Source organism: Astyanax mexicanus, chromosome 2 (genome assembly GCF_023375975.1).
Source record: "Astyanax mexicanus isolate ESR-SI-001 chromosome 2, AstMex3_surface, whole genome shotgun sequence".
Classification (NCBI taxonomy): domain Eukaryota; kingdom Metazoa; phylum Chordata; class Actinopteri; order Characiformes; family Acestrorhamphidae; genus Astyanax; species Astyanax mexicanus.
This window is the reverse complement of record NC_064409.1, coordinates 68,360,066-68,373,330: the sequence shown is the minus strand read 5'-3', so window position 1 is coordinate 68,373,330 and position 13,265 is coordinate 68,360,066.

The following is a 13,265-nucleotide window of genomic DNA, read 5'->3' as shown; positions in this document are numbered from 1 at the left end:
GCTCAACAGAGGATGGATGATGCAACAGGACAAAGACCCAAAACATAGAAGTAAATCAACAACCGAATGGCTTTAACAGAAGAAAATACACCTTCTAGAGAGTCCTGACCTCAACCCAACTGAGATGCTGAGGCCTCAAGACCTCAAGAGAGCGATTCACACCAGATATCCCAAGAATATTGCTGAACTGAAACAGTTTTGTGAAGAGGAATGATCTAAAATTCCTCCTGACTGTTATGCAGGAAACGTTTGGTTCAGGTTATTGCTTTAATCATTTAATCAACCAGTTATTAAATCCAAAGGTTTACGTGCTCTTTAAGCCCTCATTTTGAATGTTAACATACTGTGTTTGTCTATTGCTGTGACTTAGATGAAGATCAGAACACATTTAATGTCCAATTTATGCAGAAATCCAAGTAATCCCAAAGGGTTCACACACTTTTTCTAGCAACTGTCCCCTCCAAAAGTATTAGAACAGTGAGGCTGATCCCTTTATTTCTGCTGTAGACTGAGAAGTTTGAGTTTGATATTAAAAGATGAATATAAGACAAAAGATCAACATTTCAGTTTTTATTTCTGGGTATTTACATCTGGATCTGATGCAAACACAGCAAATTCAGTTTTTTGGAATAAACTCCCTGAGAGTTAACATCAACTCATTTTAAGTGGATATGCGTGACCAATGAATACACTCTATAACAGAGTTTTATCCCATCTCGAGTAAATAACAGCTTTCAGCTGGAGTTCATTTTAACAAATTCCTTCACAGTGTTAACTAATAATGCAAAAATATTAAATGAAAAAAATATTAAATAAAATATGCAGTTTTCAGTGCATTGCCAGCACTGTATCACACATAACAGTGCAGAAGATGGTAACTTGCTCTTATAGCCAACAAAATGTCAGCTAGGCAAACAAGCATTATATAAAATACAATGAAGCACCCCATGGAAGGAAGCCCTAGTGGGCAAGACTTCACACTGATGGTAGGCTAGGATTGGGGGACACCCCCATTAGAGAGTTCAGTCACACTTCACAACACCTTGGAAATAACTCTGAAATAAACTCTACACCACCAAAGAGTTCCCCTCAACTCAACTTATAGTTTAAGTTGAATAGTAAACTCACACAGTTTAACACTTTCACACTTTCTTGTTTAACTCCAGATTTTCAAACTCCAGAAATTTGCTGTGCAGTTTAGAAGATAGCCCCTTTTAATACTGCTTTTGTTGGAGTCTCTTAACTGTCTCGAACACACAGTAAAGAAGGCTTTCTACTTGATTTTAGAGCATTATTGTGAGAAGCTGATTACATTCAGCAGCAAAGGCGTCAGTGAGGTCAGGATGTTCAGGGTGATCAGTACTAATCCAATGATAGTAAATGGAGCTCCATCATTCCAGAGAACTCAGTTCCACTGCTCAGCAGCTCAATGCTCTATAGACCTAGACACCTGGCATTGGTCCAGAGAGTCCTTTTCCATTGGCAATACTTCTCTACAGGGACACAGTATGTGCTGTGTGACGAGTTGTGTGTGTGCATTTGCACATGTGTATCAGTATTGGATGTAACTTGATGTAGCTAAATGCATCCATTACAAGGGGTGTCCACAAAGATTTACTGAGAGAAATTAGGTTATGAACAGTGATGGTATAGTTACTTTGAAAAAGTAATCCGATTACTGATTATTGATTACTCATTTAAAGTTACTTTACAAGTTACTTTCAGCAGCTACAGACACCACCTCCTGCCGCCTTAACATAAACATTATAACCAGTTTTGCCAATACTCCCTTTATTGGAAAATGCATTTTTAACAGCAACAATGTATCTCTAGACATTTAAAGTTAAACTATTTCCTGAAAAAATATTTTGTTTATAAAAATAACCGACCATTTCTCTTGAATTAACTTAACTAAACTAAGCATAAATATTTTTTTTAATAAAAAATAAAATATGGTCTTTGTTGATTTCACTGAACATAAATACTTGTTTTTATAAAAATGTATAAAATAAAGAAAGTCTTTCTTGACCTAAAATATTTTACACTGTAAATCTGAACAAGAAGTGGTTTTATAAAACAAAACCGTTACTAAGTAACGCGTTACTGACATCACTGGTTATGATGGAATAATAGAATAGAGAATGAGTATGTGAGTTATAAAAATAATAATAAAGATAAAAATTAATGATAATAATAATAGTAATAATAATGATAATAGTAATAAGAGAACTGATGCCCTCTCCACAGGTAGTCCTGTCTAGTGCACTATGGCCCCTAAATGGATCCAAACTCACCAGATAAGAAGTTGGATAAATGGCTAATAATAATCTTAATCATAATCATATTCATAATAATAATAATAGTGCTGCAGGGTGACACAGATGCCCCAGAAGTCTGGGTTAAATCTTTTCTTTAGTCTGTGAGGAGTCTGGTGTTACTCCCAGTGTCTGTGCGGGTTTCCTCCAGGTCCTCTCATTTCCTCCCACCTCCCAGAACCACACATGGTGGGTGAATTAGCTATTCGAGATTGCCCCTAGGTGCGAGTGTGTGAATGAATAGGTGTGTATGGACTGTGTTGGACTGATGCCCTGTCCAGAGGGTATTCCGGCCTTGTGCCCACATGCCTCATTGATTTTCTAATTGCAAATAAATGAATGAATCCTCTACAGAATACAAACTTAAATACTGCATTTCTGAAGTCCATTTTATTTTCTGAATTTGCTGAACATATAAAAAATATGTTTATTGCATCAGAATTTCTGTTCCTATTCCACATTTTACACTTTTTTTAAATGTTTAATTAAGCAAATATCCAGGATTTATGAATTACAATATACAGATTGTGCATGGTATTGCACTCGAAATATTGGCCAAAAAAAAGGTCACACCCTCTAATATTTTGTTGGACTGCCTTTAGATTTGATTGTGACACACATTCACTGTAGATTTTTTTTTTTCGATAAGCTTCTGCAATGCTACAAAATTTATTACAATCCAGTGTTCTGGATTGATCTTGCAGCAGCATTGATGATGGTAGAGTCTGACCACTGCACAAAGCAGCTCTTCTCAATCCAGCACATCCCAAAGATTCTCAATGAGGTTAAGATCTAGACTCTGTGGTGAACTCTCTCAATCCATGTGTGAAAATGATGACCTCATGCTCCCTGAATCACTCTTTCACAATTCCAGCACCATCAATCCTGACATTGTTAATTTGGAATATGGTTGTGTCATCAAGGAAAAAACAATCCATTGATGGAATAACCTGGTCTATATTCAGTATATTCAGGTAGTCAGCTGACCTCATTCTTTCAGCACATACTATTGCTGAACCTAAACCTGCAGACCAACTGCAGCATCAACCCCACATCATTCACTTAGTTACATCCAGGTGGAGACTTTTTTTGGCCAGGCAGGGTATTATATACAGTAGGGATGTGATTTGACCACGGGGTGTCCAAACTCTTGCATAAGACTATATTTATACTATATTCAAAAAAAAAAAAAAAAAGACTATATTTAGTGTGCATGTGTGTTTCTATTTGTATATGAATGTGTCTATGTGTCTGTAAACACCTCTACAGACATTCACATCTATAAACACCCTCACACACTGGCGCCGACATCCATAATGCATGCTCCCATTCATAATCTTTTTATGTTGGTGATGATGTCATTAGCCATGGGTCATTGCAAGTTTAATGATTTTGCTGATTAGTCTTGATTGTTAGCATTGTCAGTTTTAGTTTATCTTGAGCTTTAAATTGACAGACAAGTGCAAAACTAAATTTAAATGTACTCACTGACAGAAATAATAAACACACTGAAAACCATCTTTCAGTCCAATGAATCAAAGCCTCTTAAAGTCTGTCAACTGGCAGAGTGATTTCACTAGAGCTGCAGTCTTTAAAACATATATGGTGGGATGATTAGATAGATAGATAGATAGATAGATAGATAGATAGATAGATAGATAGATAGATAGATAGATAGATAGATAGATAGATAGATAGATAGATAGATAGATAGATAGATAGATAGATAGATAGATAGATAGATAGATAGATAGATAGATAGACAACACAATACAATAAGAAATATATTCAAACATAAATTAAAACACATAAGAATTAGATGTTGTTGTGTCAGAAATATACAAACACTCATGAATTAATGTCTCTCTATAAATAGGGTACCAGTCAAAGGTTTGGGCACACCTTCTTATTCAATGTTGTTGTTTTTTTTGCTATATTGTAAATGAATACTGGAGTCAATTAGATAAGGAAATATACATATTAAAATACTCTGTGAGGCATTATCTGCTGAGCTGTAAACTTGTGGTTTCTGAGGCTGGTAACTTTGATTAACTTATCCTGTGCAACAAAGGTAACTCTTGTTTTTTTCTTTCCTGGGGTCCTGATGAGGACCAGTTTCATCATAATGTTTTAAAGGTCTTTGCAAAGTTGACATTTATTTTTTTGAATAGGATTATTAACTGTATACCGACTCAATACCTCTTCACAACACAACTGACGCCCTCGAACACATTTAGAGGCAAGACATTTAAGTACTTAACTCTTGACAAGTTCAGCACAGCTCTTAACTGAAAACCTGAATTCCAGGTGATTCTGCCTCATAAAGCTGACTGAGAAAATGCCAACAAAGCTGTCATATAAGTGAGAGATGTCTACTTTGATGAATCTATATTCTTATTAGTTTGAAAGTATTAATTTACAATGCAGGATATTTTAAAATAATAAAAAATATACTTTTGCGTTACAGGTATCATTTGTGTTCATGCGAGTATGAATGAAACAGATTTCTGCTGGCACCACTTTATTTACAGGCAGACAAATAATGCACACACCTACAGAAATGCATGCTTAGACCTCTCTTAATGCACACACACACACACACACATAGACTTATGCACAAAAAGACAAAACTGCGCTTCTTTACAAATCAGCAAGCGAACAGGAAAATGCCGGCACTGTAGAAAGGCATCAGGCAGCAGCTCTGTCTGCCCTTCACTTCAAATAAAATTCCTCTCTGTCTGCTCTGAAGTGCAGAAATAAAACCTAATAGCCCTGCCTGCTGTCTCTGCACTGTATCTATCTATTGCTTATGGGCTCCTCCGAGGCTCCTCTTTCTTCAGATAGCACTTCAGATTTCAGCCATTATCACTCCTTTAATGACAGATTAACCGCGACACGGCCAATGCCACACGGATCAGGTTCCGTCTGCAGGCGTCACGCTCCGGCTTCATGAAGCCATCTCTCCGAGCGCTGCGCCGCGGCCTCTCCGTGACTCTTTACAGCGGGTGAGAAGGTTGAGCTCAGTGAAACATCTATCACCCACCGCCATGGTGGCCAAAAATAATTACATGGCACCTGAGTCAACAGCGGCCGGCGTTTTTAAAGCCCGTAACCTGTCGGATGAGTCGGAGCGGTCTGCTGGACGCAGCGGGGGCGCGACCCCAAACCCATCTACAGCTCTGCGTTCATGTTGAATAATGGCTGCAGCATTTTCTGACCCAGATAGTGGATTATAGGTCATAAGCGACAGCGCAGACCCCATAGTGGTCAGTCTGGAACAACTGACTTGACCTGGAATCGGGTTCACAGCTGTGTCAGAGCAGGGGGTGGGCTGGGCCTGACTGTGTGTGTGTGTGTGTGTGTGTGTTGAAATCACTGGTGTCACAATTACCCAAATTACTGGAGAGCAGCTTGCGGGGTGAGAGATCAAAGTGGAAACTGCTGATTAGGACAGTTCAGGGTGCAAAAAAACAAACAGCAGGATGACACTGAAGAGTGCTTTACTAATGGTTCTGGTGCCATACAGAAATCTGACTTATGCCGGAATACATTACAAATACATGACCTATATTAGAATATGTTGGTGCTGTCCAATGTACAAATATACAAATGTAATTTACTTACTAAATAATTTGAACACACAAACTGTCTTACACTGAGTCAAACATTTTTTTTATGAATAAACCAATAGAATTTCTCAGTGCTTTTTAACATTTCTGTGCCTTCATCATATATCATATATATAACTAGGATAATAACTGTGTAAATGGATAACCGTGATTTACCATGATAACCTTAAGGAAAGTGGGCTAATTGAGCAATGGTACCTTGAGGCAACAAATTAAAAACCACTGTATAATAAGTAAACTAAAACAAAATGTCGAAAAATAGCCGAATATACTTATTTTAATATATATGCACATATGCAAATCTCTATTTATAAAGTTTATAAAAGGATTGGTTCACCCCAAGATCAATATGATAAAAAATTATATTAAAAATATTGTCATTTAGAGCATTTATTTACAGAGAAATTTATTTATGAGAAATGACTGAAACAACATAGAAGACGCAGGTCTTTCAGACCTCAAATAATGCAAAGAAAACAAGTTTATATTCATAAAGTTTTAAGAGATCAGAAATCAATATTTGGTGGAGTAACCCTGTTTTTAATCACCATTTTCATGCATCTTGGCAAGTTCTCCTCCACCAGTCTTACACACTGCTTTTGGATAACTTGATGCCACTCCTGGTTTAATGGCTTGTGATCATCCATCTTCCTCTTGATTATATTCCAGAGGTTTTCAATTTGGTAAAATTAAAGAAACTCATCATTTTTAAGGGGTCTCTTATTTTTTCCAGAGCTGTACTTTTCATATATGAAATATCTGTAACATGTATGTTAAATTTGGTGTTATAAACTCCCCTTTCTAATGAATGAATTCTGCTGATTAGGCTGCATTCACTGATTTTACAGATACACAAACACACAGATTTTCTAGTCATCGCAGAGAATTACTGCCAATAGAATAGGTCTCTGTTGAGAATATAAAAAAAATTGGCATAGGCTATAAAGGGTGTATTAAGCCCCAGCATTGAGCTATGAATCAGTGCAACAGTGATCTTTAGAATGATGGTAATCCATCCAGTACTTTTGGGACAAGCTATGAAGTAGGGGATGAGATGGGATAGAGATTATCCAACATCCCGACCTCACCAACAGTTTTGTAATTGAATGCAATCAAATCTTCACAGCAATTCTCTAAAATCTAGTAGAAAGCCCTTTTTCCATGACACTAGTGACAGTTACTCCAACATAGACAACATTAATCTTGATTTTGGAGAAACATTTAATGTGCAGGTGTATTAAGGTCTTAATTCCTTTGTATATACCCAGTAATATTCCATGTTAGCTATATGATACATATATATATATATATATATATATATATATATATATATATATATAGATGTAATATCCCTGCATGTACCCAGTATATGCCCATTCCTTAAGCCTCTGATATACAGGCTTTTATGGCCAGACATCTAATTTCTGCATGGGGCAGACATCTAAAAAAAAAATCTTATTACCAGACGTTCTAATAAACGCATGTAAATGCGAAAAACCCCACCACCACCCCGCCCCATCCCACCCTTCGACTCAATTACGGTAAAAGAATCCCCATAGAAGCGCTTGCTCTCATTCTTTCACATCAAAACTATTGATATTTCACTTGCCACATCGTTTCAAAATGTCATTCCCCCCTCTCTTTGTTTTTCAGATCACTGTCTTTAATAGACTTGAGAGTGAGCGAATGAGAGCGGACCGGCGGTGTTTTAAGAAGAAAGATGCATTTGCATTTTATAATGAGTCTGCCATCCTGGAGTGGATGGCACAAAGTGCCCAAACAGAGGTTTGCTCATCAGTATGTTTACACAAGCCTCTGATTAACAAACCATGTGCAAAATCTCCTACCCCCCCCCCCCCCCCCCCCCCCAAAAAAAATTAGATAGGAAAGGAAAATGCCAGCCAATTACAGTTTGTCTTTCTGATGCATTTATATCATATTTAGAAGCACTTTCATGAACTCTGTTCTGGACATGACGCTGCTCCCTGTATTACTTTGTATGTTAAAGAGAGGGAGAGACTGAAAGAAAGAAAGAAAGAGAGAGAAAGAAAGAGAGAAAAAGAGAGAGAGAGACTGATCACCACAGCTGATGCATTATTCCTTGAAATTTTCATACGGCCTTTACATCGCAGAGATCATTCCCCGTGTCATTCTGAAAAGTAAAGTACCACCCACCCCACCAGCCCACCCCTAGCCCAGCTACCTTCATTAAATATCAAGGAGGCCATTAAAATGCCAGGGTGGCTATGGAGATAGATGCCTAGCAACAGTAGCATTTGGCATCTTAAGGTTAAAGCTGGGTGCCCCACAGGTATGCGCTGCCGGCCCGAGCCACACGTCGTCTATTACTAACAGCTTCCGTAATGGAGTGCTTGCACTGGCTTACCAAAGCAAATATTGAAGAAGAAAAAAATAAGAAAAAAAGCAATGAAGAAAAAAGCCTGGCAACGGCTGCACATCCAGGTGAATCAATATCAGAAACAAGTTCAGGAAGGACAAGAACGGGTCAGAGATGGTTCATTAGATCTTAACACGCCGGGCCCTGCAGGATCCTCTCAGTACCAAAAAAAAAGAAAGAAAGAAAGAAAGAAGAAGGCCTATCCAGACTGCTGACTAAGAGACACTATAAATAATAACGCACTATGCCAGCAGTGTCAGTCCCGTAACGCTTAAATAAATAATTGCTGAAAGTGTCTGGCCCTGAACCACAAAAGCCTGGACGAATTCCACACTTTCCTTGCGCATCTGTAACACTTTAATCAGCTCCCGTAACAGCCGGAATGGATTCCTTCGCACAACACAGGTAAATAACAGCTCTGAATAGAGGAGCTGATGGACTATCCAGTCCAACCACATCACAGAGAACACAAGCGATTCTGTTGCAGTCAACCTTGAATACACGAATGGGATGTGGAGCAACATGGAGACTGCTGTTCAGAGCGAGGCCTATTCCTTACCATACCTAATCACAGTCCAAGGAGTTATGGAGTTACTCAATTTTTTTTCAGATAAAGTTTGTAAGTTGTTTAAAAAAGGAAAATAAAAATACATAAGACATCACCACCACAAGTCCACAAGTGAGTGAGGCAAAAGTATTGGTCAAATCTGGCCAGTTAGCTTAGTTGCTTGTGTCCTTCCTTATAAAAAAAATATACATAACAATATATACACAGCTAAACAACATTTTCTAATAGGACAGGTACAAGTATCGTGTCCCATGACTTTTGCCATGTTCCATGGAAGCTAAAGATGCAGCTAGACACAATAGTCACAATCATTTCCACCCACTGCACTGTCCACTGTGAGTGGTAATTCCTTCTCTGAAATATTCCGGGTGCACATGTAACACTGTGTATTAAGTAATGTTAAATGCCTACAGAACTATCAGGCCTCAGTTGAACTCAAATCACCTTGCCATGACCATGCTGGCCAGTGTTCAACCTCATACTGTGTAAAAATGTCAAAACAAATATATAAAATTATCCAAATGATTAGAATCTTTTTTTTATTTCGACTTTCATCGTTTTTCTATTTTTTCCTCTCTTATACAGTTGCTGTGTTGGAGATACAAGTTTTTTTCTGTGGCAGTGGCAACATATTTGTCACATATCAAAATATACATGTCTGTGATATACAGCTTTAGAAAAAAAATATGAGACCACTTCAGTTTCTGAATCTGTCAGGATTGACCCAGGTAGGGAGACGAGGAGACAACGTAAGTGCATGTAAGAATAGGAATTTAATAACTAAACAACAAATAAACAAATAGACGGGTAAACACAGAACAATGAAATGAATAAGAAAACCAACGTGATATAAAACTAACATAAACAAACAAGAGATACTATAAAACTAGGCAGGATAAACTAAAACAGGGCAAGGGAATAAACTAGGGAAAACACAGGGAACTAAATTATAACATAGGATAAACAAAAGATATACACTAAGGAGGGAACTAAGGAGCACGAGAATAAGCAAGATAAATATCAACTTCAAACAAAGAGGGAGGCTATACAAGGAAAACAAATGAATGAAACAAGACTATGAACTGAACAAAGCAGAGACAATTACCAGGAATAAACAAGATAAAAAAGGAACTAAAACAAGACGGGATAAACACAGAGCAGGAAACCAAGGAGCGCAGGAATGAACACAAGAAACAGAGGTACGACAAACAACAGGGGTTAGTGCAAAGACCAACCCAGGACAAGAGACAGAGGAGGGCTATTTAACACAGAAGGGAAGTGGAAACACCTGGGGCTAGGGGGCGGAGCTACAAATTGACACAGGTGGAAAAGTACTGGAACAGAACACAGGGGCACAGGTCACGTGGAACACACACAGGCACGAGGACAGACAGGACATGACAGAATCAGTTTTTCTGATTTTGATTTTGATTTTAAGTAAACCGAACATTGTTTTTTTGTTCTATAAACTACAGACAACATTTCTCCCAAATTCCACGAGTTGATATTCATAAAGTTTTAAGAGTTCAGAAATCAATATTTGGTGGAATAACTCCTCCACCAATCTTACACACTGCTTTTGGATAACTTTATGCCACTCCTGGTGCCTCTTGATTATATTCCAGAGGTTTTCAATTTGGTAAAATCAAAGAAACTCTGTTTTTTCAGAGCTGTATATACATCAAATTGAAATTGGTCGTTTTACTCAGGTAAAACATACAGTATATTTTATACTCATTGCTGAAACAGATGTGCAAATGCATTAACACTTGACTGACTTGAGGACTTTGGATAACTTTGGATAAACTGCTTTCTATCATGAACAATGTTAGTCACTTCACACCACCATCATGAAGCAGAGGAGTGTGTTCAGTGGCAGACTGCTGTCACAGAGCTGCACAACAGACAGACTCAGAAGATCCTTAATTCCAAGAGCCATCAGACTTTTAACTCCTCCCGTCGGGGACGGGATGATGCTGCTGAGTTTAATCCAGTCACATCACATGGACATTATTCAACCACTTAATTATTTACACTAACACTTCCCCAACCTCACTTACATTCAAGTACACTTTACTCATGATTGGGTATTCACTTTTTCACATTCTCTTTTTAGAACTGTCTTCTAACGTATGCATATTTATATTATATTTCTATGTCACGTCAGTCACTTTCGTAATCAATGTCATTGCACATTGCACTTTACTCTGTTAATTATTTAATTATTTAATGACCATTAGCAACATCTACTGCACTGCTCCGTTTACAACTAGATCCTTACCTTGTATAGGTAGTTTTTTTAGTATGTTTCTTATTGTAGTGTGTTGTTGCTGCTGGATGCCTAAATTTCCTTCGGGATGAATAAAGTATCCATCTATCTATCTATCTATCCAGTACTTTTTGGATGAGTTGGAGTGGCAACCCTTCAACATCCTGACCTTTAATTGAATACATTAATTATCATGTATTTAATTACATTACATTACATTTGGCAGACGCTTGGAACACATGAATAATTGGTTGCTAGCAGCTTTTAATGGTGAATTTAACAAAACTAATGGTAAAGTGAAGGTGTCACGTCTGGTGCTGTAGGCGCAACTGTTCCAGTTTCAGTTAGACAACTACACTACCCAGAACGCACCACCCGCTGACATCACACACACACAATCACGTGACACCTCACCTGCTTCCTCCAGGAAGCCCTGATTATTGATTAGCTTCAGTATATAAGGACACTCCACGCACACACCTGTTGCCTGGTTTCTACCACTTTACAAAGCGTTACCTACTCTGTGATTGTTTTTTTGTGTATGACCTTGCTCTTTGTTTTTTCGACGCCGATTTCTGCGTGTACCTCTGATTGTGGATTTACTGTGTTTGGCCTGAACTGTTTAACGTTTCCGATTTTTGGATTATCTCTGATGCTGGCATCCTCGTGTATGAACTCTGGACTGTCTCCTGTTTATGGTATTGCTTCTTACTTTTATTAAATTATTTATGTACAGGGGTGGCATGGTGGCGCAGTGGGTAGCACTTCCGCCTCACAGCAAGACGGCCTGGGTTCGATTCCTGGCTGGGGCGACCCGGGTCTTTCTGTGTGGAGTTTGCCCGTTCTCCCCGTGTCTGCGTGGGTTTCCTCCGGGTGCTCCGGTTTCCTCCCACAGTCCAAAGACGGCATGTTAGGCTGATTGGATGTCAGACACAAATTGCCCCCTAGGTGTGAGTGTGTGAGTGCATGTGTCTGTTTGTCTGTCTGTGTCTGTCTGCCCTGCGATGGATTGGCGGCCTGTCCAGGGTGTATCCTGCCTTCTGCCCGATGTCTGCTGGGATAGGCACCAGCACCCCCCCGCGACCCTTAATGGATAAAGCGGTTGATAATGACTTGACTATTTATGTACATCTGCACATGTCTGTATTCTGTACGCAATCATGACGAAAGATGTAATTTTACTCAAATGTTTTGTTGTTATGTTTGCAGCAATGGAACTGTGTTCTCTGGGATTATGAAGCTCCATCCAGTACATTCAAAAGGAGCTGGGGAGATGGGGGTGGTGAGGTGTGGTGGGGGGGGGGGGGTGAAAGCTTTCGCCGGACAGGGGACACTGCATTTTAAAATATATGCCCAATCATTTTCTGACACTTGTGCGTATATGGCCGCATATCAGATTTCTATTTGAGCTGAGTGATAAGAGCACAGGCGCTGTAAAGAATAAGTCCAATCAATGCAGATTGGCATAATTATGGAATATCCATTAGTGTTAGGTTGAGAATCAGTCTCATTAGGCTACTGAGGATAAAGGAGGCTTATATGCTGAAGTGCTGATATTTACCCGAAGCTCAGTCCTGTCTGTAATTATTTTTATACTGTCTGCTGTCCCTGAGCGTAATTGCACACCTTTATTTATTAAGACCGTAAAAAAGGTGCTCTAAGTATAGAACTTCAATTATTTACATTCTTGCACATCTACAGGCTGGAATTATTCATTGCCTGCTGACGTGTGAATTAGTGTATCTTTGATCATGTATAACCAGGCAAACCCAGCCAAGCCTCTTTTCATCTATTGTATCTTTCCAGAGCCTGGATCATCTCCATAAAGGACAGTCAATAAGGCATATTTAGACAAGACCACAGGGTGAAATGTGTCAGGGAGCTGAACCTGTTCCTCCACTGGGCCTTCAGAGGAAGCTTAGAGACCACAATGAACTTTTAGGGTCACTAGTCAACAATAGAGTGTCTGTGTATTCACACTGAGGCCGTAAAGAGCTTTATAGACGCAGTATTCTTATTTCCTTTTAAAATGAAACTGGAGAGGGCTAGTCTTCCCAGCTGGGACCAAACAGCGTTCACATCTGGT